This window comes from Linepithema humile, chromosome 5, assembly GCF_040581485.1.
Source record: "Linepithema humile isolate Giens D197 chromosome 5, Lhum_UNIL_v1.0, whole genome shotgun sequence".
NCBI classification, from domain to species: Eukaryota; Metazoa; Arthropoda; class Insecta; order Hymenoptera; family Formicidae; genus Linepithema; species Linepithema humile.
The window spans coordinates 1,280,870-1,286,799 of record NC_090132.1 but is presented as its reverse complement, the minus strand read 5'-3'; the positions used below and the strand labels follow the sequence as shown (position 1 = coordinate 1,286,799).

At 34.1% G+C, this 5,930-nt stretch overlaps 1 long non-coding RNA gene across 1 annotated transcript; it reads left to right on the top strand.

Annotated features, from left to right (window-relative positions):
- Positions 1–856: 856 nt before the first annotated feature.
- Positions 857–2,853, top strand: LOC137000090 (uncharacterized). The gene is made up of 2 exons (XR_010890386.1): positions 857–2,323; positions 2,747–2,853. It is a non-coding gene; the product is annotated as an uncharacterized lncRNA (long non-coding RNA).
- The last annotated feature ends 3,077 nt before the right edge of the window (positions 2,854–5,930 follow it).

Genomic DNA, 5,930 nt, shown 5'->3' with positions numbered 1-5,930 from the left:
GAAGCGGTCCTCGTCTTCGAAACGCGGAAGCCGCGCGTAGATTACACGGACCACAGTTAAACGAGGGTTGTGAAAAAGCGGGAGAAATGGAGGAAGGAAGAAAAAAAAAACGGAACACCGTAACCGCACCACCACCGTTTGAGGGGCAGCTTGTCGACGAGCTGGACCTAACGGGATCGCCGTAACCGCCCCTCGCGCCATAGCGCAGGGATTAAAAAACCGGAATGAAAAAGAGATTCGGAGGTGCACTCGCAACCCTTCCGCATACCAGTGTTAATCGCGAGCCATTTGGAAAGCACCTTTCTCCAATCCGGTTCCCGGCAACCCCTTCCTTTTGCTTTCCACGCCGGTCTGCGCGCCATCTCCACCCTGGATTCGACGGGGGGGGAGATCACAGATTTTTTTCTTCCAGCGCCGCTTCCTTACGCCGCTTCTTCCAGATCGCAACCAGACCACTCGAGAAAGACTCTTCCTCCACCAGGTGCCTGAAATTTCGCCAGCTGTGTGCTCGTCGTCACTTCCTGCTTCAAGAAGCAATCGTCTCGAAAATACCTTGATGCCGCGAAACTTTAGTTTTTTTACGCTTTGTGCTGTCTAATTGACTTACACTCTTATTAGCGATGCTATTATTTCTATTTATCTACTCGTGTAACAGTAACTCACGTAAGCTCAAAAAACTCAAATGTTAAAAAAAAGTAGATACTTTTATTTTTTACTTGTTGATAATTTTATTTAGTGTTAAAAAATGTTATATATTCAATCTCTTATTTTAAATGACTTTTAATAGGAAAAAAGACGTTGAATAATTGCAAATTCCTTGACCGTTCCGCATGAACTGCGTCGAAGAACCAGATGAATACTAAAAACTCACTTACAATTTATCACATGCTCACTGAACGAAAGTCACTTGTGCACTTTTTACTTTCAACAATCACGAAAAATTACTTTCACGTCGCGAATTTGACATATTACAGGCAATATGAAATACAATGAAATGAAATGTACCGTGCCTTAACGCGTTCGCACGCTTAATTGTCCAATTATCATAACCTTACACGCGTTCGACGATGACTCGACGCTATACACACACACTCACACACACACACACACACACACACACACACACACACACACACACACACACACACACACACACACACACCGAAGCAGACGTACGACGATTATTTTGGCACAGATTGTCAAGTACCTAAAATAAAATACTCTTATAACAACAACTACATTTTATTATTTAATTTAATTTCGAAACTGAATTCAAATTATCATCTAAATTTTCAACATGCTTTATCTAATGAAAATACATTGTGCGTATAATATCGCAATTTATACTCACTTTAATTTTTTTCATTCACGATCTAGCCAACTGAACGTTTGACGAAACGTAATACGGCAATTTCCTGTCACTTTAATTAATATTTCGGGCAAAACTTCGCACTCTATGTATTTTTATCGGATAAAATACGCAGAGCGTTCGTGCTTTATGTGTGTCATATAAATTCATCGATAGGAGAGCTACGCGCGCCTCACTGCAGAACGCTGACCGAAACACGAATCAAAACAGCGGAATGCGAGTGGGAACGCGAGTGAGATATCTGAAGGTAGACGCCTTTACCGCGTCTGCATTCGAGGTTAGGCCTTTACAAAGTGAAACATCTGTGATTAATTGCGAATTTTGGAGTGTTGATTAAAGTGACAGGATGTATCATTTGTCACGGCTGTTTGCGTATCGATCATGTGTCACGTACGTTTCGTCGATGATCTCGGCGGCCGGCTCGCGGATTACAAGAGGTTACAATTCCAGTGAGTACAGTTTAAGAAGGTCGGAGCGCGATGTACTTTTCGTTGGTGATAGTCATGTTGAAAAATCGAAAGTGAATCGGGTAAAACGTAATTGTCGTTATGCATATATTCGATATGCCGATCTTTGCGTGATTTTTGAGGCTAGTCTTCATTTGTCTCACTCGCTCTGATAATGAGTTTGTACAATATCGTACGCACAGCCAAATATGCATAAGCGATAATAATAGGTTATAATGACATACATATGTATATGCGTGAACTTGTTATGACACAAATATGTTTTATCTCGCGATTGTGTTTTGTGTACCGCGGCGTAGTGAGTAAACTCGCGTTGTGAATTCATTAGTGCAAGTCGATTTTTACTCGGTAAAGTGTGTGTATGTGTATGTGTATGTGGTGGTGTGTGGAATTCTGGAATTCATCAGTTTGTACGTGGAGCTATGGCAGATGGAAATGGCTAAGGAAAACTGTGCAGCGGGTTGAACAAACTACAATACCCTAGCTGGTGAGTATAATTATTTGTTTATAATTATTTAATTATGTACATAATTGTCACATTACTTGGTTGCTTAGACTGAGCGTTGCTGAATGCTAAAGAAGAGATTACTATAGAGAGATACAATTATTTCTCTCTCTATCTCTCTATCTTTCGCTCAGTGGTGCTCAAATCCAAGCGGTTTATTGCATTTGCATCCTCTTTCTAATAAAAAATAACGCACATATATTAAAATTTATATTTCGAAATTATTTATTGAGATGTTTGAAAAAATTTATTAAAATTGTTATATTATTATTCACGCAATTTATTACACGTCATTATGTTTTAAGCAGTATGGAAATAATTATTTAATGTATTTTATAATCAATAAAGTGTACAATAATTTATATACAAATTTATAATTATTAAAATGTATATTAATTTCTGCAGGTACAACTCAAGGTGTACTTAGCTAGGGTACAACAATGGTGAGTGAATTAATTCAATATATGCATGGGTAATTAATGAGATTAAGTAAAAAAAAAAAAAAAAAAAAATATATATATATATATATATATATGTATATATGTGTGTGTGTACATAGATTATATTGAACGTTATATTTTCAACACATTTTAAATTAAAATATTGATATTATCTATTTCTTTTTTATTTACCAATATTTATAGTTTAATATAATTATTAAGAATTTGTTGTTCTTTTTATTTTTTGTATATTAATAAATTTTATATTTTAAAAAAGTCAAATTTTGTGTGTTTAAGCTTTTTACATTATTTTATTAATCTTAAAATTATAAAATTGAAAATTTTAATTCTATCAACAATTATATATGTAGAAAAGAAAATTTTATAGTAATGTAAATTATAAAAACTTGAATCTAGAAACAAAATTTTTATGAATATATATTTTCAAAATATAATGTTTAATGTAATTTTAATACACATAAATATATTTTTTATGTAATCTTATCTGCAAATTTAATTGTTCAATATTTTTGCAAAAGAGCGAATTGTTGAAACTCAGTTTTGATTGCACTGTTTGTGCGATAAAAAGCTATGATTATTGATATGATTGCTTGTTTAGCAATTGATATAATTAATTTGTTTTTTCGGTGCTTCATCAAATAATTTTCCTTTTTTTGGAGCACTGTACAATTCGGAAGGTTTTTAAATATGATATGTGCAAAATGATTTTGCAAAAAGAAGTCCTGCATAATGCCTGAAAAAGTATTTGTACTTTATATTGTCCTGACAATCTTTAGTTATTGTTTAAATGATTATTATATGTTAAATATGATATATTTTCCATGATCTTTTACTTTCGTAAATAATACACTTAGCTTAAAATAATTATCTCATATTTTGCTACTATCTAAAATATATGCATTGATGTCGGTCGAAAATAAGCTAGCTATTGAAATGTCTATTAAACAATTTTGAAACAAGCACAATAATGCACAATAATTATGATGCAACATGCCCGTCACTATTATTATTTAAATATATACGTAATTATGATATATGATACACATATACAATTGCGATTATGTAAATATATTCCATATATGTGTGTATTTCATAATTGAAGAGCTAATAACGTTTGAAAATAATGTATTACGCATACATTAATGTGAATTTAAGGGTATCAATATTTTTGACAAATGCGCTTGAATACGTTTTTTATTTAGTAAATTATTTTAAAATTTATATTCTTGAGATAATATATATTATTGGTAGCGTCGTAGAATTTTTTGAAGCAAGATATTTGTGACAAAAATATTGAAAAAATATTTTTTTTAACTCGCAGAAATTTTTTGACGCATTAGGAAAAGAAAGCGAAATAGTATTTATATGTAGAAGTGTTTCACATCTTTTATGAACCTTAAGTTATTAAAAGATTTCATTAAATTTTTATGATTACACATGCGGTTGCATAACGCGTTTGTTGTAATAGTACGAACTCTTTACCTCTGTAAATCTATACGTTGGAGGGTCTGAGGTGATATCATAGGAAAGATTGCACACGACACTTTTCGTCGTGCCTCGCAGTTGTCAGTCTGAAGAGATACAGAGAGTGGTGGGAAAGGGGTTGGGCTCTGAATAACGGAATTCGTGCCATGCACGTAAATGTCCTGTAAACGGTCTTTTTTCGCGAGTAGTAAAATGTATGACTGTATGTGTGAATGTATATCCTTAGAGAAGGATATCTCTCCTTCTCTGCCTTTTCTCGTCACCGTTTCAGGCACCGCGAAACCGGGGAGTGGGGGCCAAGGGGGGGGGGGGAGGAGGGCAGAGCGTTCACCTAGAGATAAGTCAGCGGGCTACGCCCCCCTGAAATTTTTCTGTTTTCTTTTCTTTTCAGGTATTTCATGACCGAAAATATTGAGCATCAAATGTTTACATTAAAGGTGGAAAAATGAGTTATTTTTCTTTTCTTTTTCTTTTTCCATTTTTTTTTTTTTTTTGACTATTTTCTCGTTCAATTGAAGTACACTATATAACGAAGAAAATTAAGCGCATTAAGTTAATTAGAGCGAAAAATCTGTGCATATTTTTCATACATTTATACTACCCACTGAGTGGCTTATTATATGGTGTTCGAATGGAGTTACATACATATACGTATTATGCATGTATTATGTATCCCCTTTATAAATTTTGCCCCCTTAGATGAAAAATTTTCGTGGCACCTGCACCGTTTTCTCCCCGTCAACCCTCTTTTTCCTCTTTGCTCTCAAGATTGAAAGAGCCGGGGGATCTGCCACGGCAAGCAGGATCCTGTAATAAGAAAGTAGATATGTTGGAAATTTCTCATAAATATATCTCGTAAATACAAACCTTCTATCGCGCGTGTGTATATGCATATGCGCGATTCTATGTATATTTTTCTATATAGTCAAGACATTTTTGAAATACGAATACTACATATAAAATCGAGAATCGACAACAGCAAAGTTTTTTTTTCCATTTATTTGGCGCTATGGAGAAATATTAAACTATTAAATTATTTGACATTTATTGCATTGTAATAATTTTGTCAGATTATAACGTAATCATCATTATATCAGATTATAATGTAATTGAATGTTATAGGTCAATGTATCACATTGATTATTTGTATCAAAAGGCAAGAGTGTAGCATAAAAAATTAAATGATTATACGTGGAGGTAAAGTGTCAAAATATATTGACAAGAAAGTCTCGTACCCTTGTTAAGCTAGCACCTCCCCCCACCACAAAAAAGGTGCTCACAAAATACATAGAATTAAATTTTGATGCTCAGCCCTTGTCGCGAAATAACCACTCTTAACCCTAACGAATGGTCAAACCTTCAAGAGTAATGTAGTCTAAAAAATCAACATAAAAAATCGTTTTTGGTCTTAAAATATTAGGAGAGGGATTCTAGAGAAGGAGAGAGAGAGAGAGAGAGAGAGAGAGAGAGAGAGAGAATGAGAGAATGAGAGAATGAGAGTTGGAGAATTCCCGATCTGAGTATAATGAAATGGGATTGTTTATATCTCACGCGACACTGACTACATAATTAGGAGCATGCAAAAAGATAATGACAGTGTAACATTTTAATGCGGTATGCAGCGAATACATCAGTCTAAGCGT